This window comes from Schistocerca americana, chromosome 2, assembly GCF_021461395.2.
Source record: "Schistocerca americana isolate TAMUIC-IGC-003095 chromosome 2, iqSchAmer2.1, whole genome shotgun sequence".
Lineage (NCBI taxonomy): Eukaryota > Metazoa > Arthropoda > Insecta > Orthoptera > Acrididae > Schistocerca > Schistocerca americana.
The window spans coordinates 153,306,044-153,329,954 of NC_060120.1; positions in this window are offsets into that span (position 1 = coordinate 153,306,044).

The following is a 23,911-nucleotide window of genomic DNA, read 5'->3' on the forward strand; positions in this document are numbered from 1 at the left end:
TCTGCAATCTTTGATTTATGAATATCATGACTGATGTAACAATAGTGACAATGATTTCAAGACTGATAGTGAATGACTGCACATACTCATTATATTTTAGGCAAATTTTAAACACTGCAAACAAAATAGTCTTTATATAGGGTGAATAATATTACATTTCCTCGTAATATGAATTAGCTGACTGCTTCTTCGATTTTTGTCAACTAATGTGGCATTATGTGATACTAAACAATATGTAGACTAAGGGGCTGCTATTTCTAGTTGCTTAAATTTGAGAGATGTTTTGGGTAAAGGGTTACAAACATTACTGAATTCAGAGGAGATATTAATATAAATTCATATAATTTTATAACATCATCCAATCTACATGATTAAAAATGCAGTAGTTACACAGAAAACAACAACGAAATTAAGAACTGTTTTTAATACTGATATCACTGATACACTAACCTACATCATTATGTATGAAAAGAAAAATATTACACATGATGCACAGTACAGAAAACTCAATGAAAATCTTTAACTAGAGTTCCAAACTGAGACTCCGTATATTCATTAAATTCCCTTTCTTTCTACAGGCTGAATAATATTAAATTTACTTGCAGTATGAATTAGCTGACTATGCAATTAATTTTTGTCTACTTATGTCTAGTTACATGACGCCAAACATTATATAGTCTAAAAAGAAACGACTTTTTCTAGTTGTGCACACATTAGAGATGTTTCTGGTTAAGGATTAAAATAATTACAGAAGATTCATCATTAAAAGGATTTTTCTTACTAAGTGTTGTCATACATTTTTGTTATGCTTTTTATTATATATTTTTATTTGGTGATCAGTAATTAAACATTCAGCAATCTTTGCCAAAAAAGTTTGTTTGGGAAAGCTTCGCCTTTTTAGGTGGTTAGGGTGGAACACACATTTTATATCACTGAACATTCTGCTGTCTGACGGTATGAAATTTGCAACCTGGAAAAAGAAAATTAGACTCCATGGTTCCAATGGTGATGAAATCTTAGGAGACAGAGCACAAATTTGGTTGAGAGAAGGATGGGGAAGGAAATCAGTCCTATAATTTTCAAAGGGAGTTATGTAAAATATACCTCAATCACAGATAAAGGGGATGTAGCGATCAGAATGTGAATCATCAGTATGATCCATTTTATCAGGATTAAGCACACATTTGTACTGGTTAAAAAGTGGCTTTATAGAAATTCACTAAATGCTTATAAAAATATTTAGATCTGTAGATCTGATTGTTATATGGATGTGGTTGATTTGTATAGCAGTAGTAATATATATTTTACCAACACTACACTACTGTGTACAATTTCGACAAAAATCTATTTGATTATGTTCATGAATATCAGGTAAATCAATCAGAGTTGCTTTCTTAAACTGCATCATTCAATATTTAATATTTAATTTAGATATATCTTATGTATACAATCTGATTCACAGTGTTATTTTTTATAGAATCTTATTCATATTTTTACATGCATTTCAAAAATGTTGCATTCAAATCCATTATTCATTATTATATTATCATTACTACTTATGCATATTTAATTTACCATAACCAAAACGTAAATTAATTTCACTTCTTATCATCATTAGTTGCATATATTTCATCATTAGTTGTACTCCTTGTCATTAGAGTAGAATACGTTGGATTAACATAATTTGTGCATCAAAACTGTGTACACTAAAAGATATTTTCTGTTTCATCAAGGACCTATGTCATAAAATTTGTAAATTTCAACAGAAACGTCTAGAAAATGACACATAACCACTTCATTTAGGTGGTTGGAGTGGAAGACACATTTTATGTCATTGAACATTCTGCTGTCTTCTTCTTCTTCTTCTTCAGTAGCTCTACAGCCCTTGGTGACCCTGGCTCCTTCAACAATCTTCCTCCACACTTTTCGGTTATTTGCTACTCTATTCCACTCCCAGACTCCCATATTGCTGATATCCATTATTACCTCATAGATCCATCTTCTTCTAGGTCTCCCTTTGCGCCTAACTGAATGGATCATACCTTTCATCATTTTCTTTGGAATTCTATCGTCTGCCAACTCTCCAAGTGTCCTAGCCATCGTATTCGCTGTGATTTCACAAATTTTACATTCTGCTGTCTGAGGATATGAAATCTGCAACCTGGAAAAGGAAGATTAGATTTCGTGGTTCCAATGGTGATGGAGACAGAGCACAAATTAGGTTGAGAGAAGAATGGGGAAGGAAATCAGTCCTATACTTTTCAAGGGAAGTTATGTGAAATATGCAGCAATCGATCTAGGGAATACACAGATAACCTGGATGAAGCGATCATAATGTGAAAAATCAACCTTAAAAATATTAATACTATCCATCACCATAGCTCCCATCGCTTGGTGTGACAGGAAGCAGCACAAGTGACGTCTGTGTGCAAAGGGAGTCTGGACAAGACGCTCAGAATTACCAGCTTGTATCATTCACAGCTCTTTGTAGCGAAATCCTAGAAACTATTATAGTCTAACTATATGACCTACAAGGAATAAATTAATATTTCTCACAGAAATAATGTCCGCAACTCGTGGTCTCGCGGTAGCGTTCTCACTTCCCGAGCACAGTGTTCCAATTTCGATTCCCGGCGGGGTCATGAAATTTCACCAACCCTGAGATGACTGGGTGTTGTTGTGTCGTCTTCATAATCAACATTCATTCTTATTATGGTCGGAGGAAGGCTACGGCAAACAACCTCCACTAGGATCTTGCTAGTATGGCAGTGCAGGTCTCTCGCATTGTTCCTCTACGATCTGTCAAGAAGCATGGGACTTCATATCCATTTTCACGGAGATAATCAGTAGTTCTAGAAACAGCGATCAAAAACGAAACTCCAGTCACATTTTTCATTACAGTGGAAGTGCCATGGACAGAGGGAACTTGGTTGATTCGATGTTTCTAGATTTACCTTCTAGTAGCAATAGGCCCTGAATAAAAAAAAGTGTGAAGTTATTCACATGAGTACTAAAAGAAATCAGCTAAATATCGATTACGCGATAAGTCACACAAATCTGAGGGCTGTAGATTCAACTAAATACTTAGGGATTACAATTACAAGAAACCTAAATTGGAACGATCACATAGATAATATTGTGGGTAGAGCAAACAAAAGATTGCAATTCATTGGCAGAACCCTTAGAAGGTGCAACAGGTCTACCAAAGAGACTGCTTACACTACGCTTGTCCACCCTATTCCGGAGTATTGCTGTGTGGCGTGGGGTCCGCATCAGGTGGGACTGACGGATGACATCGAAAAAGTACAAAGACGGGCAGCTCGTTTTGTATTACCGCGAAATAGGGGAGATAGTGTCACAGACATGATACGTGAATTGCAGTGACAATCATTAAAACAGAGGCGTTTATCGTTGCCACGGGATCTTCTAATGAAATGTCAATCAATAGTTTTCTCAGAATTGTTCAAATGGCTTTGAGTACTATCGGACTTAACTTCTGAGGTCATCAGTCTCCTAGAACTCAGAACTACTTAAACCGAACTAACCTAAGGACATCACACAGGTCCATGCCCGAGGCAGGATTCGAACCTAAGCGGTTCCAGAATGTAACGCCTGAAATCGCTCGGCCACTCCCGCCGGCCCAGTTTTCTCCTCCGATTGCGAAAACATTCTGTTGGCCCCCGTCTACATAGGGAGAAATGATCATCACGATAAAATAAGAGAAATCAGGGCTCGCACAGAAAATTTTAAGTGTTCGTTTTTCCTGCGTGCCATTCGAGAGTGGAACAGTAGTGAGACAGCATGAAGGTGGTTCATAACCCCTCTGTCAGGCAGTTTATTGTGAATAGCAGAGTAATCACGTACATGTAGATGTAAAGCAAATGTGTCCCTATAGCGTAGCTAACTGGGTTTGATACTAGATAGATTTTCATGATGAATTTTATACAGACACTAAGGTAATATCAATGTAACTTGTCCCATGGGACTCACAAGATCATTGCTGTTTGTATGATACGTTCATGATTTATCACGTAAAATTATTTTGAATTTTTTGTACATGTACTTGAGCTACTTACGAGGAAGTTGCAACCAATAAAAACTACAGTAGTATCCAGTTACTTATCGGACATGTCTGAGGTGATATTGTGTATTTCATGAAATGTAGAACTATTGCATCGATTGACTGGGTCATTGACTGTCTACGTTGTAAAGGTATAGGTTTGGTTTTGACTAATGGTACACTGGTGGAGGAAGCTCGTTGGCCGATAATGAAGGTAGGAAGAAGCAATGTTTCACAGTACAAGTAAAAAGAATCTGAAATTTGTTAAACTGTAATCACATCAAAAAATTATCTGTGGCCATGTGAACACACTTTGCATTCACCATCTGTCAAAAGTGTAATAAGAGAGTGTTACTGCATGCAGATACACAATGTTAGTTATATTCACGTTTAGTAAGTAAATCAAAATGTTGTATTATATCTCCTCACTCTGTATATAAAAACTGAATTCTCTTGCTCGGTTGTCCGTGGTACTCAGACGAACTACATTAGAGATTCTGATATGATTTTTGAATTCTTCGGTCCAATTTCACACCCAGACAAAAATTGTTGAGATTCTCGATTCACAATGTAGATGAACTACATATTGCGTGAACCCTACTCGCAATTGTCCAATTTCTTGTGGTAAGTGCTCTTTCGCTTCTATATGGTAACACTGGACCAACCATCACTTCATAAAATTTCATGGTGGTCTCTTTTTATACTTTATGGCCCAATATTGTGCCAATGATACCACAGACAGCTTGCAATTAGTGTATTTTATTTTCAATACCAACATCAAAACCGAAACTTAAAGTACAACCTAAAGAATAGATTTGGGAGTTGCTGTAAAATTCATTTGTCCAAAACAAATTTTAATCAGACTTATTGGCATTATTTTTGTCTTATTACTACAAAATATTTAAAGTTGCTTTTCTTACACATTTCGTTCAGCTGGTATATTGGTCTTTGGACATCATTTTCATTCTTTTGAATAACAGCAATTTATTTTACATAAAAAGTACATTCACTTATTCCTAATTCCTCTGTTTACTCTATATTTGCAGTCACACAGGATGATGACAATATACATAATAAAAAGGGCAGGTGACACTTCACAGCATTGTCTAGAACTTTGGTGAGTAATTATCTGTTCTAGTCGATTACTAGCTGGGTGTTTTACAGTTTGTGTATTTTTATAAGGACTTCCCATTACCTCTTTTAAGTGGTAAGGATATCCACATTCAGACAAAACTGCGAATATAAAACAATATGTGGTAATTGTACTCAATGACACGACATTAAACAGGTCTATAACTAACATCGTTACAGTTGCAAGGGAACACATATACTATGAAGGCTTTCACCTGAATTGTTTGATGTGTAAAACATATATATTTGAGAGATTATAAGGCGCAGTATTTGGTCTTAAGGGTACCAAGATGCAGTGCCACAGCCCTTTACACAGCATTCTTCCGTCATGCATAAGTGTACGTCGCTCTGTGGAATTCGAATGTATATATTTGTGCCAGAGATTGTCATACGTGAAACAAAGGACTGTTGATATCGATACTTTCTCTGCTGCTACAGACGCGCATTGTTTTGATCGCTGATTTTGTTTGTTCTCTGTTTTTAGAGGCTTGCATTGTGGTGTTGTAAATTTCGAAACGATTTTAATTTAGTTGAGTTGTTCTGTTTTTGTTTGTGGCATATTATCGCACAATGTGTCTAGAATTCGTTGCTTCGAATGTAGACAACCGTCACCAGGTCAACAGATACACTCTAAAGGTTGCCACAACAAGTGTTACACTAGAGGGTCAAGACTGTAATCTCTCAGAGCCGATAAGCAAACCACCGCCGAGTAGTTCAAGAGGGAAGCTTGTTTTTGGTGCGAATGAAAATGGAGGCTGCGAATCTGAAGTTTCATGTAATATTATTGTGGATGTTAACATACTGTCACAGTTAAAATTGGCCAATGTTAAGTGCAAGCCTTGCTTAGGCGTCCAGTGTGTTTCTGTGGTGAAACATGAGAGTGCCAGGAAAGGCCTTGCTACGAACTTATCTGGGATAAGCAACGTTGGTGCGTCTTGCATGACATCTAAAATAGTAATCAAAGGTTACGATGTGAATTTTAGGGTAGCGTATGGCATGCGCTGCATTGGTAGGGGACAAAAGGTAGCAAGAACACTTCGTGTAGTGATGAATCTTCCACCTCCTCCATCAAAATTTGGGAGGTGTCAGCTTGTTTACCAGATCTGTTACCTCCTGTGGCCTGCGACATGTGAAGTACCTAGGTGTTAGTAATAGCAAGGCTTTCCTTGAGATTCAAAAATGTGCTCCATATGGAGCTGACACTATCGTGCAGAAGTTATAATGTGTGGGACTTGTAGTGAAAAGACTTGGCACTAGACGTAGAAAGCTGAGACCAGATTTTTCAGGAAAAAAAAATGATTGATGGGAAGGGAATGAAAGGGAGAGGGATACTGACGGATGCCGAAATTGACAAGCTACAGACATATTATGGCTTGGCAATAATATGGAACACAGGAGAACTGAAAAATATAAAGCAAGCAGTTTGGGCCTCATACATCCACAAAATGTCCACACACAACAACTCTACCCAATACTTGAGCCCAAAAGGAAGTGAATCATGATATGGCTACCAAATGTCAATTGCTGGTGATGAAGAATATCATCACAGGAATACTCTACCAACTGCTGTAATGAGGGCCATTAAACCAATAGTCAGGGACCTTGCAAATGAGAACTTTTTGAAGAAATGTCCTTATGGTGGCACACAACACTCTAATGAAAGTTTTAATCAATGTGTATGGGCAAGATTACCAAAACCCATTTTTGTGGGAAAGATACACTTGCTTTTGGTGTTCATAATACAGTTCATGTTTTATTGATGATGTGCAAAGCAGGAAATACGTTTCAGAGAAAATGAGAACTGAGCGCAGAGTTAACTGTATCAATGCTTTGTACACGTTAGATAGAGAGCGTGTAGTAAAAGCAAATAAATGAGTTTTGGAGGTGATAAAATCAGTAAGAGTGCATCATATGAATTTGAATTGGAAGAAAACTCAGTGAGAAAATGAAAAAGAATCAGGTGACAGTGCTGGGCAGTTCTAAATGAATGCCCAATTCAAGTAGAAACTTTGATAGGCATTTTGTGCAAAACACAAATTTCTGTACTTAGGTACACATAACGTCCAAAATAAATATCCTATTACGTTCAACCTTGGTATGCTTAATAAACACAAACTCCTTAATGCGAAAGTCGAGAATTTTACAAATCCATTAAAAACTGTATTAAAAATTGAGAATATTAATCACAATATTTGAGTTTTATCTAAATATTAAGTTTAAAATGAAACAATCATTCATTTTTTCATTAATTATATAAGTTCTAGAAATAAATACACCTTTAAGTATGGTTTGTAGGCTGTTCAAAATTATCGGAGAATCTCTCTTACTTATGAAGAAAGTGTACCTGTAGCAACAAATGCAGCCAATAGTAAGTGAAAAAATTATGTAATTGCACGTGTAAAAAAATTGTTTTGTTGGGTTTTTGAACTTCCACTGCTATGAGTGTGAATCCTGAATTGTTCCTGGTCATGCTGACAAAGTATTACGAATTTATTTGTAAAAGTATGGACAGTGGAAATTAAAATGTCCTGTGGCGCCTCTCCTGCTACAAGTCAGCCCGTATGACGTCCTACCCCCTTAAGGCCTTTAAAATAGAAAAACGGCTGAAAATAACCGGTAACAGCTGTATTTATTGAAGTCTATTAGAGACTCACATAACTGGTGTCGCTACTTTTAAGTTGCATGTTCTGAAGTATAAAAAACTATGTCATGTGCTATATTGAGCTATTACAGAAAGCTGTAGAGTAATAATTGGTATAGGTAGGCAAAGTTTGCAGCCCTCTGAAATTGATAAAACCTTAATAAGTGAGGAATGTCCAGTCTGTGCTAGGATCACGGTCATTTGGCCAATTATCTTCCTTTGGGCATTTGTCAAACAGTGGACGTTGCCCCTCGTAGATGTTATCCAGAAAAATGTTGGATCCGTAAGCCGACACGCTTATGTTTATTTGTCACCGACATAATAATAATCAGAGTGCCTAAAACACAAGTCTTAAGGTGCCTAGTGTTACTGGAGCATGTTCGTTGGCTGCCATCCGGATACCTGGTAGGTGGTGTTGCCAGTCGCCACGATTACTATAACGTTCATCACAAACATCTACTAGTGTCGGATTCCGGATGATTAACATTCACAAAGACCAACGTCCGTTGCTTGACCTACACCCACAGGAACATATTTAAACGGCCAAGCGACCGGCAGTCCATTGTAGACCTTGCAAAGACTGGACAGTCATCATTGACATTAGTTTTACCAACTGAAGAAAGCGAAAACTTTGCCAACTGTAGCAACTATAGCATTCTGTAACAGCATCCTGTACCATAATTATGACATAGTGTCAAAGACATCTTGAAAAGTAGCGAAACCAGTTGAGTGAGTCTCTAAGGAATTCAATAAATAAAGCTATAGGACTTTTCATTCATTTTTCTATTTTAAAAGTTTTAACACCTGTACATAAACGTCTGTGTTATGATGTGTCAATGGTCAATCAATTATGTGTAATTACTTTAGCTGTGGTTGCCCTAGTTTTAAAATTATCTTGCTTTTCTTGTCAGTCGCACTGTGAAAACTGCCGCTCTTGTTCTAGGGCCATACTGATCGTCATCCAACAGATCTTCGGCTTCCTGTTCTGGGCAACATGATATATTTCATATTTTCCGCCATCGCAGAGGATTTGTGTCACGGTAGAGAGGTAGCCAGTAATGGTAAGTTATTCCGCCGGGTTAGAGTTCCGTCAGCGAGACGAGACTTTACCGGCACCCCCGACCTGCAGCGCACCCTTTGCCGGCGTGCGGATCCCTCGGCTGGCTCTCCCTCCTCCCCCGGCGAGCTTGTGGCGCAGCAGGGGTGCGCAGCTGCATCCGCTTGTTAGCAAAACATCCGCCAGGGGCCCAAAGGGCGCGCGGCGTCTGTTCGCGATGTTGCCCATCACAAGACGCCGCCTGTCGTTAGCGGCGCCCGGCTGCTACGGCCGTATAGGACAGAGACATCTGAAGCGGCGAGACGGCTTTTCTGACTTCGTTAGCCGGGACGCGCTTGACGCTCTCGGGACGCTTCGGCTCTGGAAACCTCACTAGCGAAACGAATCGTGGGCTTTGCTTATTTTTTGGCTTTGTGACCGCATCATATTTGCCGGGGGCCAACATTTTACAAGGGAATGCTCTGATATATGACGGAGCCCGTCTCAAATTGCTATTAGCAGTAAACGCCAATGGGAATACACGATTCAAATTTCAGCAGACGAAAAACACTGGAAGTTACCTAAGAAATTGCTACAACTACTGATTACTTGGTGCCTTTGGCTAAAATATCGCTAGTAGTTTCTACGGCGCATAGAGCCTTTTCTCGGGGAACAGCGAGCAATCGATGCAGTGGTGTTTCAAGAGGGATCTCGATAAAGGTTTCATTAAAAGCTGATGCTAATATTTGTTTCCCGTCCAATACTTTTTATTAAATAAAAATTTACTTGTTGTTCCTTATCCTATTCTTGGCCCGGTCAGTGTGTTCACAGGGTCGACATGTTAATCTGAAACGTGCTAATTATCTGTAACGTCTCTTAGCAAAACGCATATTATATGTGGTAAAAAAAAAGGAGAAAAGAATAATTGAACTGGATGATTGTAATAGAGTGGACAACGATTGTGTGAACTTTATGTAATAAAGTGAAAGCATTATGTGTCATGTTTTGTTCTTGTATAAAATTATGTACTGGTTTTTTTTTAAGATAATATCTGTGTCGGCGAGTACTAAAACCGCCACACGAGATACTTATTAAATATCAAACAAAGATGAGAATATGTGGCAAGTATAAATAGTAGTGACCGAACATTAATTTCTCTTTCGTCTTCTTGGAGTTACGTGAGTAGGAAGAGCCTGTGACGTTATATTGTACTCTTGCGTAGCATTCTTTTGTAAAGATTGAGGGACGTACGCCATTACGTACTCATTGTAAAGGTCTGTAATAATTTAATCTGTTTAAATGTTTTGAATAGTGTTACTTAGCGAATACTTGCATTATGGTTTGTAATAAGCTTGCCTGGTATTTTAACCCATCCTTTTAAGACATTTTCAGTTATCTAAATATTATTCCTGGTGCAGAGCTTCGCTACGAACAAACGAGCCGCTGCCGCGGCGCATTGAAACTGCATTAAATGAAACCAATCATTCCGCAAAGAAGCGGACAGGTAATAGTAAGCTAAAATTACTTCTTTCAGCTTTCGGAATTGCAGAGCAGAGCAGCAGATTTTATGATTTGTTTTACAGGTGGACGCGGGCTGCCGATGATATATTATTAACAGTGCAAAAAGATAATTTACCTTCGTAACATAAAAGAAGTCTTGCTGTGCGTAGTTCTGGTCTGGCAAACCTTGTAGTAAAAACATGTTTTTCTATGGTAATAGTCTCTTGTTCCCGTGTTAGTCGTGGTACTTATTGGTGTTTTACTGTTAACAAAAATCCACTGCAAAATTTTGATAGTGAACAATCATTGCGTGCTGTAACATCAGTTGTTAACGAAATAATTTTCATTAACCTTTTAAATAACTGTAAAGTAAGGAAGATATGTTGAACTTTATGGTAAGTTACAGTAACGAAAAAATGTTCCTTTAATAGAAAGCCAGATCCAGAATAATAAGAACATAACATATTTTGTTTTGTTGAAAGTTAATGATCCAAAGAAAGTCACAGCACAGCATCACTAAGAGGTATTTCGGGGCTCTTTTCGTAGCAACATATTTTATCTCATATATTAGTTGTTACGCGAGTAATAATAAAACAAAGCAAAGAGAGCCAGCGAAAGATCGAAAGTTATATTTTCATGTATAACAAAAAACAATATTGTATGACATACGTGATTATCACTAGAGGTTTTATAATATTAAACGTTAATCATCATCCAGGAAATAACTGTGTTGCAAGGTAAGAGAAAATTACAGTGAATCGTCCAGAAAAAGGTAATTAATAAGTTGAGACCAGAAGGTGTATTCCACATTACCTTATTCAGACTAAATGGGTTAAGCCCACAGAGATAAGGGTTGACAAACGTAGCAAAACATAAATATCTTAAGACGTATGATGAACAATACAAAACAAAAACAGTTGCAGTTTGCATTATCATTAAACAAGTCTGTACAAAACTGCCGATGGTGATGTGGTATAAACGGTACCGTTACAAGCAAATACTTCTTTTTTCCAGCAGACAATCGTGAAATATTTTATATTAAGCAAAGTTGTGAATGAATGAAATCGCCAAAACTTTTTCCTTTTTTTAGGGTATTTACACGTTCCCACTGTTCAGTGTCATTCAATGTCCTTTTGATGTGCAATATTCCAGCTGAGGAGGTTTAATTCGTGCAGCAAAACTAATGTGTAGCTTCATTGTACTGGTGTCTTGATCAGCAGCAATCTGGAAATCAATGAAGTACTTTTCCTCCAGTCTGAGCTCGTTGATTAGTAAAGAAAGACCTGCTAAAGTAATTGTTTCTTGCAAATCATCGTATACACGGCACTAAACTAAATTCTTGCGCTTTTATATTAAGGCATAATTTTTGGCACGATATTCTGAAACCAGTTACTTACGTAACATACACTCAGATAGACCGCAAGACAGTACGACACTACGTAATCATGTGGTTTTCGTTTTTTGCACAGAACTGTCATTCCAAAGCACAAGTTTCCTTTTGTTACCAGTTGCAGTGTTGGTACTTTTAGTGCAATTCAGCTTATGAAGTAGACATGATGCTATGTTGTTAGCTCGACAAGATCCTTTACCCTCAAACCGCAATAAAGTTTTTGCCCCATTATTTAATGAACATGAACACATAAGTTGTAATATGAAAGCTGGAGAAAGTAGCCCATACCTGAGTGTGTAAGGGTTGGAACAAACTACACTAGTTGCAGATCAATTGCTAATGTACAATGGTTACTTCCACAACACGACAATGTGGTAATTAGTACCTTCACGCATTAAACTGATGTAATTTAATGCTGGTTCGCAGTCACGTTTAGAATGAAGAAGGCCGTGGAGATGCACCGGCGCCTTCTCTTCGTCACTGATAGGATTGGTTATGTTAACCATATGATGAAGCGTTTTTAGTTCAATATAATCGCTTGGATGTAGCTCCTTTAGAATGAATCAAATAATACTTTGCCTCTTGTAATGTTAGGTCTTCAATTGGAAATGTTGGTGGTAGACGGTGCCCGGATTCCCTACCTGTGACCACCCTACCTTCGTTCCCCCTTCCTTTCCTTTGTGTAGCTTGCCTGCTTGCAACTAGTCGTTGCCAATGTCAGAATGTGAGAATGGTTTTGAAAGGTTTCCGGATCGTATAACTGATGTGGGGCGTGGGTACCAGTACGCAATTTACGTAGCTGGATGTGAGGAACCGCCTAAAACCCACGTGCAGGCTTACCAGTACACCGGTCCTCGTCGTTAACCCGCCGGGCGGATTCGAACCGAAGTCGGTACCTTTCGTCGAATAATCACGGAAGTGGCGTGCTAAATGCAAATTTAATTTTTGGGAAATGTTTGGAATAACATCGTTTTAACTGTACATTAATCTCCACATTTGTTATGTGCGCTCAATCTCTCCATGCAGCTGACAGAAACTCTACGGATGTTTCGTTGTTTCCTGTGGAGATATGGAATACAATTATGCCTACTGAGACCATAAAAAGAAATCGTGTGAAGTTTAAGTAATGAACATGGTTTTTTAACTTGTAGACAAAAGTTTCAATTGTATAGACATGTCGATTGTGCGGCTAATATGGGGGAAGAGACCAAACAACGTAGTCATCAGTCCCGCCAGATTAGAGAAGGATGGGAAAGGAAATCAGGCGAGCCCTTTGAAAGGAAAATCCAACATTTGCCTGAAGCGATTTAGGGAAATCACGGAAATAATAAATCAGAATAGCGCGATGCAGGTTTCAACCGTCGTAGTCCCGAATGCGAGTCCAGTGTGCCAACCAATGCAGAACCTCGCTCGGTGTATACATATGATTAGGAACGAAGAAAGCACTAAATGCTACCATCTGCAAATCCACTGGAAATTAAGAAACTAGAGACTCTTATACTCTTGAAGAATTTATGGGTGTTACTGCCACATTTAATTAACAGTTATCTACGGAATAAAAGTAAGACTGCAGCATTTCACAGAGTGAAACCAGTGGTGTTTTTGGTGAATTAAAGAAGTTGTTACATACACGAAGAATAAGATAGTTGGTTTTAGTGAAATTTGCGTATACGTCACAGATCAGTCAAATTTTTAAAATAAAATGCGGGGCTGAAGAATAATTCCACTGGAAGCTGAAAAACGAACGTAGACGACTGTTGAGCAGATAATTCTACGTAAATGTAATGATGCTTGGGATTCATGTGGAAGGTTCATTGTTACCTACGTGATTACTTTCTCTTCGAGTATCAAATGTTCAAATGTGGATGAATTCCTAAGGGACCAAACTGTGGATAACATGGGTCCCCAGCCTTACACACAACTTAAGCTAACTTAAAATAACTTAAGCTAAGAACAACACACACACCTATGCATGAGGGAGGACCTTAACCTCTGGCGGGAGGGACCGCGCTATTTCAAACATTACACCCAGAATTTCCTCGTCACTGAAGTGCATTCCATAGAACATTAACATACAAGTCATTATGGATCACTGCAGTTTTTTCTCTTACATCATGATTGTATCCCTGTCTTACATACTTTCCATCCGAGGGGTTCGTTCTTGGTCTTACTTTCTAAGTTTTCCTTCTCGGTTCTTTTACCTATTGTACATTATGCGACTTTCCTTAAAAGTTACTTCTGCTTATCTCAGAAATTCTAACATCCTGCACCGTATTACATTGTTTTGTAGGTAGACAAATCCCATGAAGAGGTCTTGATTTTTATTATGTCTTGCTTCCATTATCAAGCCGAATGTCAGAATTGCCTTCTTGATACTTTCCTAAAGCTGAACTAATTATCTAGCAGATTCTCAATCATCACTCCCGTTTCCACGGTAAACTATTCTTCTTTGCAATTTGGATACATGCTTGTTAAGTTTATTGTGCGGTAGCTCCCACACTTACCCGCCCTTGGCGTGAATGATATTTTACCGATAATCTGGTGGTACGTAACCATTATGATAGAGTCTACAAACCATCTTGATAAGTCGTTTGCTCGCTACTTCTCCCAAAGGGGTTTAGAAATTCCGAAGGTTTGCGACCTGTCTCTTCGGCACCAAGGTTCGATTAAAATAAATGTAGTCCATCAACAAAGCAAGTGGCTTATAAATCGGTCTTCCAAACAAGACTTGAATATTGCTAGGCAGTCTGGGATCCGTCTGCACACCCAAGAAACCCAGCAAGCAGCAACGACTGAAGCATAGAATGCCAGCTGCCAGATGCCGCTTCCTCCCTTTTGCAATTATGATGCAAAAAACCAAGTGGAACGGGCACATTACCGCCTGCAGGCCGAGCAGCATTTTGCATCATATGACGAATGACGAAGCTTTTTCGTTTTTGCGTGGGTAGGAGTGTAAATTTTCAGACTGTGTAGGAAGTTGTTCCCTCAGTTAGAGCCCCAACCCTTACTATATGAAGACATTGTTAGCCAACTGGTTGCATTCCTCCGGTCACGTAGATCCTGCTGGTTTACAGCTTTTCCGTACGCTTCGTCATAACAATCAGTCTTACAAGAAAAATATCGCTGAACTCAAGTGCATAACTAGGAACTGTAAATGTAAAACTCTTCTGGAGCCTGGCTGTAACGGATCGTGCAGCCACGTCTCGATCCCTGAGTCATTAGATGGGGACGTTTCCAAGACAACAACCATCTGCACGAACAGTTCGACGACGTTTGCAGCAGCATGGAGTATCAGGTCGGAGGCCATGACTGCGGTTACCCTTGACGCTGCATCACAGACAGGAACGCCTGCGATGGTATACTCAACGACGAACCTGGGCGAACGAATGGCAATACATCATTTTTTCGGATGAATCCAGGTTTCGTTTACAGCATAATGATGGGCGCATCCGTGTTTGGCGACATCGCGGTGAACTCACATTGTTAGCATGTATTCGTCATCGCCATACAGGCATATTACCCGGCGTGATGGTACGGGGTGCCATTGGTTACACGTCTCGGTCACCTCTTGTTCGCATTGACGGCACTTTGAACAGTGAACGTTACATTTCAGATGTGTTACGACCAGTGGCTCTACCATTCATTCGATCCCTGCGAAACCCTACATTTCAGCAGGATAATGCACGACCGCATGTTGCAGGTCCTGTACGGGCCTTTCTGGATACAGGAAATGTTCGACTGCTGCCCTGATCAGCACATACTCCAGATCTCTAACCAACTGAAAACGTCTGGTCAATGGCGGCCGAGCAACTGGCTCGTCACAATACGCCAGTCACTACTCGTGATGAACAGTGGTATCGTGTTGACGCTGCATGGGCAGCTGCACGTGTACACGCCATCCACGCTCTGTTTGACTCAATGCCCAGGCGTATCAAGGCCGTTATTGAGGTGGTTGTTCTGGGTATTGATTTCTCAGGATCCATGCACCCAAACTGAGTGAAAATGTAATCACATGTCAGTTCTAGTATAATATATTTTTCCAATGAATACCCGTTTATTATCTGCATTTCTTCTTGGTGTAGCAATTTTAATGGCCAGTAGTGTAGTAGCAGCAGAGCAGGTCGGTTAGGAGGGGTCAGCCACTTCGAACATCAACTAGTCATAGAATGTCACCTGAGTAACAAAGTCATCAAGGACGTTTCAACCCTTTGAAAGCCGCCAGAGTGAAATATTTTTGATGAGGAGAGGAAACGCTTGGAAACAACCACAATTAAACAAAGATCTTATGGAAGAATACGGACCATCGGTTGTTGGGGAGGAGCATAGTAAGAAATCAAAGCGCCACCGGTAGTCTAGTTAGTACAGTGGCTGTACATAGGAAGCTCAAAGGAATAGAGTACAGCATTCTGGGAGTTCCTCATAACTCATTTCTGCAGTCAGTGCTACGTGACGATTCGTGTGGAATAAAGAGCGACGCCACTACACTGGAAACGAGTGATCTTGAGCGATGAACCACGCTATACTCTGTGGTACTGCAATGGAAGGGACTGAGCTGGGCGAATCATCACATATAACGCAAGGAATGAAGTACGGAGGACGTGATGTTACAGTTGAAACGGTACTGTCAGTTTCGTTTCTTACAATCTGTCGTTCGAAATCACCAAGCGAGTTATAAATACATATCTTTGAATTTCACTCTTTTTACTGTTACGAGGAAACTCAGGAGGAAGGGTAAGCGGGGTAATGTGTTATTACCTAAATATACCATGTTAATCCACCTTACACGCTTCCTACGTGGACGGATGAATCAGTCTGTTTTAAAAGCTCCTAGTGAACGAAAGACTCAAATGCAGCCCGAATAACCTGCATTTATCTTACAGTATTTTTATGGTTGTAGTTTTCATGGTAAACACCGGACATGTCAGCTATGTGCCGGTGCTTGTAAAGTTGCAGTCTAGCAGCAGTTACGATGGGCAACTGTACTAGTCCTCTCCCCCCCCCCCCCCCCCTCCTCCTGATCATGAACCGGCCCTCTGAAAACTGCGAAAGGGCCGACACTTCCCTTGTGGTCAAGACGTCTTAACGTATGGTGTCTGCATTATCTTTACTAATACAGTTTGGATCTATGCACAGAGACGTTATTTCATTATGTAGCAGCCTTGAGTTGGATTTCGTTTAGTGCTGCAATTCGATAGTTACTTTCGGGGATACATTCTCCGTTGTATTTCATCAGCTATCGTGTGTAGAAGGATTCTTAGTTTGATATCCTCTGTCGGTGACGAGATGATCCCATGTGTACTTACAGATCAATGAGATTAGTGTTCCATGTTTCCTTTTACTCCTATGTTCTAATACGTACTCGTTCACAAAAGTTTCCAAGTCTTTTTCTATCATAATTCGAGTGGATTTCATGTGTTTATTCCTCTTGTAGTTTTGATCCTTCGTTGGTGACAATGCCTTATGGCACTTTAGCTAACTGTAGGTCACCCTGAGGTAAGAAATACCACGCCTCAAATCATCCAACATAAAATTGTGACGAATTTTTCTTCATTTTACTTCTACAGAATGTAAGGCGCATTTCATCACTTTTGGTTTGTAACTAGTAATGTGCTTATGGTCTCCTTGCTTTTGCCGAAGTCAATTCGACTGTACGAACTGAATACCATTAGGTCATTGACCTATCTGTGCATCCTAGTACGGCAGTTTTCGTGAGTTCGAGTGAACTGTTTCTTCTGACATTATTTCATAATACATTTTCTATCCGCCGTGCACATAAAACACACTATGTCTGCTGTAGCATTCCGATGTTGACGAACGTGTGAAATTAATTACTTCAGAGGATCATGTAATTAGGTGTATATCATTTTCTCCCCCGCCCCCTCCCCCCTCATGACACCATGGACCTTGTCGTTAGTGGGGAGGCTAGTGTGCCTCAGCGATACAGATGGCCGTACCGTAGGTCCAACCACAATGGAGGGGTATCTGTTGAGAGGCCAGACAAACATGTGGTTCCTGAAGAGGGCAGCAGCCTTTTCGGTAGTTGCAGGGGCAACAGTCTGGATGATTGACAGATCTGGCCTTGTAACACTAACCAAAACGGCGTTGCTGTGCTGGTACTGAGAACGGCTGAAAGCAAGGGAAAACTACAACCGTAATTTTTCCCGACGGCATGCAGCTTTACTGTATGGTTAAATGATGATGGCGTCCTCTTGGGTAAAATATTCCGGAGGTAAAGCACACGTCCATTCGGAACTCCGGGAGGGGACTACTCAAGAGGACATCGTTATAAGGAGCAACAAAACTGGCGTTCTACAGATCGGAGCGTGGAATATCAGATCCCTTAATCGGGCAGGTAGGTTAGAAAATTTAAAAAGGGTGATGGATAGGTTAAACTTAAATATAGTGGGAATTAGGTAAGTTCGTTGGCAGGAGCTAGACTTCTGGTCAGGTGAAAACAGGGTTATCAATACAACATGGAACAGGGTTAATGCTGGAGTAGGTTTAATAATGAATAAAATAATAGGCGTGCGGGTAAGCTACTACAAACAGCATATGAACGCATTATTGTGGTCAAGATATGTACGAAGCCCACGCCTGCCACAGTAGTACAAGTTTAATGCCAACTACCTTCGCAGATGACGAAGAAATTGATGAAGTGTATGATGAGACAAAAGAAATTATTCAGGTAGCGAAGGGAGACGAAAATTTAACAATCATGGGGGACTGGAATTCGATAGTAGGAAAAGGAAGAGAAGGAAACGTAGTAGGTGAATATGGAATCGGAGTAAGAAATGAAAAAGGAAGGCGCCTGTTAGAATTTTGCATAGAGTATAACTTCATAATAACTAACACTTGGCTCGAGAATCATGAAAGGAGATTGTATTCATGGAATAGGCCTGGAGATACTGGAATTTTTAAGATTTGTTATACAGGGTGGTTCATTGATTGTGATCGGACCAAAATCTCATGAAATAAGCGTCAAACGAAAAAACTACATAGAACGAAACTTGTCTAGCTTGAAGGGGTAAACCAGATAGCGCTATGGTTGGCCCGCTAGATGGCGTTTTTTTTTTTTAAAATAGGATCCCTCATTTTTTATTACATACTCGTTTAGTACGTGAAGAAAGACGAATGTTTTAGTTGGACCACTTTTTTCGCTTTGTGATAGATGGCGCTGTAATAGTCGTAGCCGTCACTGAACCTTAGTAGATGAAAAAAAGTATTGTCACCGAGTCCTCATGTCCAGAATTCTGGCCGGCCGTGGTGGCGGTTCTAGGCGCTGTAGTTTGTAACCGCGCGACCGCTACGGTCGCAGGTTCGAATCCTGCCTCGGGCTTGGATGTGTGTGGTGTCCTTAGGTTAGTTAGGTTTAAGTAGTTCTAAGTTCTAGGGGACTGATGACCTCAGATATTAAGTCCCATAATCCTTAGAGCCATCTGAACCATTTTTGAAGAATGCGTATTGCAGTAATTAACACGTAAATACGGTTAACGTGTACCATTTTGCAATGGGTCCACTAACTTGACTGTTTTATTATGTAGTACACCAATCCAGTGAAAGACAGCACAAAGAAGGACAAAACTAAAAGCGAATGATGTCCAGTAAACCAGCCACTTGATCTCAAAGGTGATAGGAATCATTTACTGTTACAAAGTAGTCGCTGACCAATATGTTGAAATGCGTAAGAAGTCGATGTCAAGTATGTTGAACACCAGGTCCCGAAGTGTTATGCTAACCGAGCTAATACCGTATTGCATCGCGGGAACACTTGTAATCATCAAATTATAGCCTATTAAAAACTCCCCCCCTCCTTATTACGATTAATAAAACGCTAAATGCGGGAGGATGAGAACACATTTTACGGTATTGTATACTGAATACAATAGAGGAATAGTTCGGAGACGATAATGGACCGTGTCATAAAGTAGCATCGTTGATTTGTGGACAATAACATTCCTGGAATGAAATGGTCTGCCCAGTATATGTGTCTGAACCCAACAGAGAACATCTGGGTTTAGTTAGAAAGTCTACTTCGCTCTAGACCCTAGCGTCTCTTGAGGAAGAATTTGCGGCTATAACAAATACTTAAGCAACCTATTTAAAGTGCGTCCAGAAAAGTGCAAGGCTTCATAAAGGGGAAGGGTTGACACACCCTCTATTTTAACACTAATAGATGTGCGATTATTTTTGATAAGAAGGAGATCGAACAATGGATATGAAGGGGATAACAGCTTTAGACTGGACTAACTACTAGACGAAGAAAACGACTGACTCTAGTGGGAAGAGTCGAATAAGAAGAAGATGATGAAGATGCAAAAAGTAATTTGAAAAGTATGTCTCTGATACAATAACGAGGGGTTTAAGATACGTAAGTTCTTTATCCAAATGCCGCCTCCAGAACAACTCACCAGTGGTTGTACAGCCAATTGGTAAAGTGATAGAAACACGTTTATGTCAACGGCAGGTGTAGCTCCTTGATGTCGAAGAGAAAACTGTATTAACAGACCATGACGTTGTTGTGAGCATCGTTCTTACAATTCTAAACACCACGTTTTAACAGCAATGCGAAAGAAGCAGACAGTACACACGATTGGTGAATTTATTACTGCTAACATACATCTTCCATTAGCTACTGATGCTACATAAATGTTTTTGAAGATCGATGTACAATACTGGAGGGATATGAAATAAAAGGCCTTTGATGAGTGGAGGCATTCTAACCATTTCGATGTGTTAGTCAAGCACTATGGAAACGTCCAATGTCGGAAGGATTTGTCTGTATGAAATTCCCTATTCACAGAGAAGGCGTAACTTTGGCGTAACTTTCGACCCTCATCTGGCCACCGTATGGGAGACACATTCGCAAGCAAATTGCATGTTTTCGCTGAAACCGAGTCTCAAGCCTGTTGAGAGAGGCGTAGGTTCACGCAGAGCAGAGCGGAGTGCGGTTTCTCTGGCAAAGCTCATTTGCAAGGCAGATGACCTATACTGAGGAGAATCCCCCTGAGATGTACTCAGAGGAGTTCCCGAGTTTTCTTCTTGGGTTCCCGCTTTGGTTTTTGTGGGTTGCGTACTCCACAGCGCGGAGTCGCAGAGCAGGGGTGGCGCGTCATAACTATGAAATGGAATCGAATAAGCTGGAAACAACATGCCTGAAAATCAAATGGTGCCTTTTGCAAATGTCAGAATCTAGCAGTAGAATTAAGTCGTTAATAAAATCCATCATTCGTCGTTGTTTAACTACACGGGCTGATAACAACGCGGATTAACTACATGTACGCCCTTTAAAAGTTTGCGAACGTATTTCAGCAAGACGTGAAAAGGAAACATTTGCACGCACTCTTTCTATCGAACATCTGCTATTGCGACCTAAAGCAACACGGCATGTGTAGTAAGAACCGAGAAAGCTTAGCCGGCCTGGGTGGCAGTTCTAGGCGCTACATTCTGCAACCGCGCGACCGCTACGGTAGCAGGTTCGAATCCTGCCTCGGGCATGGATGTGTGTGCTGTCCTTAGGTTAGTTAGGTTTAAGTACTTCTAAGTTCTAGGGGACTGATGACCACAGCAGTTAAGTCCCATAGTGGTCAGAGCCATTTGAACCATTTTTGAGAAAGCTTATGTGCGTTACATCAGGAGTCCGTGTGCCGTTACATCAGGAGTCTATGTGCCCATGAAGGAGTTTCATAGGCGCTGTTACGTTTCTTGCGGCTAGACAACTTACGTCACCACCACAGTCAATTCATCGGGACCTCACATATACCCCAGCACCCCGCAGTAAAGGTTAAGTGTCTGTCATCAGTCATAATTTAGACATATATTCTCACTTATCCAGTAACCTAGCTGTGCCCGGCCACAAAACAAAAACTTTCGGGAACTCGTTCTCAGTTGCTACAGTCCTTCTCTGAAACAAGCTATTCTACGCTAAGCTCACAACCAAACTCCTGTTGGTTATAAGAGGAGATTAAACAACTTCCTTCTATCGTCTTCACAACATTTCTCTAAAAGTTAATGTAAAGGCCCAGTTTTCACTCTGACAAACAGTAAAGCAAATGCTTCCATCTTCTCGCTTTCTTAATTTCTCAATTAGCCTTGTCGCTTTCTTTCCCTATGTCTTCATTAATCGTGTACCACCAAGTTCTTCTTGCTCTTACTTTTCTCCTCCACAACTTCCTTCATGAGCTAATGCATGCCGTGTGTATTTTTTCTTTAATGCACTGAACTAATTAATGTTTTATAGTGTTGTATGTTGGATTTAATGTACAGCATACTTAGAGAAATTAATCTAGTACAACATATTTAGAATGCCTAATTATATGACTATAATCTTGCAGGTTATACAAACGAATACAAGTAATATTCAAACACTGACGGAAAATTTAATATCACCAAAAAATAATTAGCATAGTAATGAAATTTCGGAAACACATTTGTCTAGGTAACATATGTCTTACAAGTGTGTGTGTGTGTGTGTGTGTGTGTGTGTGTGGGTTTGTGTGTGTGTGTGTGTGTGTCTGTGTGTGTGTGTGTTCTGACAAGTGCAAAGAAAATGACTGTGTCCTGTCGTAAGGGGAGGTATGGAGTTAACGTCGAATACTGCGATAGCAAAGGGAATGGAAGATTCTTTTTTACTTGAAAAAGTATGTCCTGTCATAAGAATGGTACAGATATTTCTATTTCCAGAGCCAGAGCCGTCAGCAGGGCTTATCTCGGACACTTCGATCATGGTAGAATGTTTCCAGAACGAGATTTTCACTCTGCAGCGGAATGTGCGCTGATATGAAACTTCCTGGGAGATTAAAACTGTGTGCCGTACTGAGACTCTAACTCGGGACCCTTGCCTTTCACGGGCAAGTGTTCTACCAACCGAGCTACCCAAGCACGACTCACGACCCGTTCTCACAGCTTTAATTCCGCCAGTACCTCGTCTCCTAACTTCCTAACTGCACAGAAGCTCTCCTGCATACCTTGCAGAACTAGGACTCCGGTAAGAAAGGATATTGCGGAGACGTGGCTTAGCCACAGTCTGGGGGATGTTTCCAGAATGAGATTTTCACTCTACAGTGGAGTGTGTGTTGATAAGTAACTTCCTGTCGGCGCTGCACAGTGGCAAAGTGAGTGCGTGGGATGTATTTGACGATCTGTCGACCACTTTTGTGTTGTTAACTGTCAGTGCAATATGGCTACCTGTAAAAAAACAGTGTTGTCACTGAAGGTCTCATCAGGAGACAAAAGTGGCGGACAGTGCTCCCACACTGGCTGCATCAGTAATTTGGTGAGTAAATTCAGTAAGTGCCAATCAGAATACTCCATTCATTCACAAGACATCCTTTCTCGTGGGGCATGGGAGGCTCTACGGTCTAGTTTGAACAAGATGGGGGCAAGGTATGTACAGAAAAATCTAAGAGACAAGTTAAAGCAGACCACCCATCTCTGGCGGGATGCTTTCCCCCATCTGCCATGATGCCATGTCATTAGGACATCTCCAGACCAGTAGTTGTAGGTCACCGAAAATCCAGCCACGCTACGCATAACATCTCGCCACAAGGCATCATTGGGACAGGCTGTCCTGTTAGGATTGCTAGGAAGAATGCAACCCGTGTTATTCTGGGAAGGATTGCAAACCATTTCCATAGTGCATCCAGAGGGAAACTTGGCTCCTATTTACACAGACCTGTGACATCAGTACAGCACTAACAAACTCTTAGCTGTCCATGAGATGACGAGGCGCTCGGCAATTAGGTCTTCGCTTGACCGCAGGTGTATAGGCTATGCACCATTGCGCCCACAACAGTAAACACATGTGCATTGTCGAGAGGTATCTTGCTGGCTGGACCAATGTGCTCGCACTGGCCTGGCGTGAGCACCTTGGGGCCTCTGTAGCGAACAGTTCGCTCATACATCTTGGTTGAATTTCTTAACGATAGTTCGAAAGCGTTCCTACTTGCAATGAGTGTTTGCACACTGCATTATTTTTGGCTGTTCAAGCATTGCAAGCATGGCAGCATAATGCCAATTTCATGTGTAGTGAATGTGTTTTGAACAGGTCTGTAGGCTTTGCTATGCATTATTTCGACAGTTTATAATTAGTGAGCTGTTTGGTTGGCGTTTTACAAGCATTATTTTGACAATATACGAGTTGTTTGCGTTTCTGTA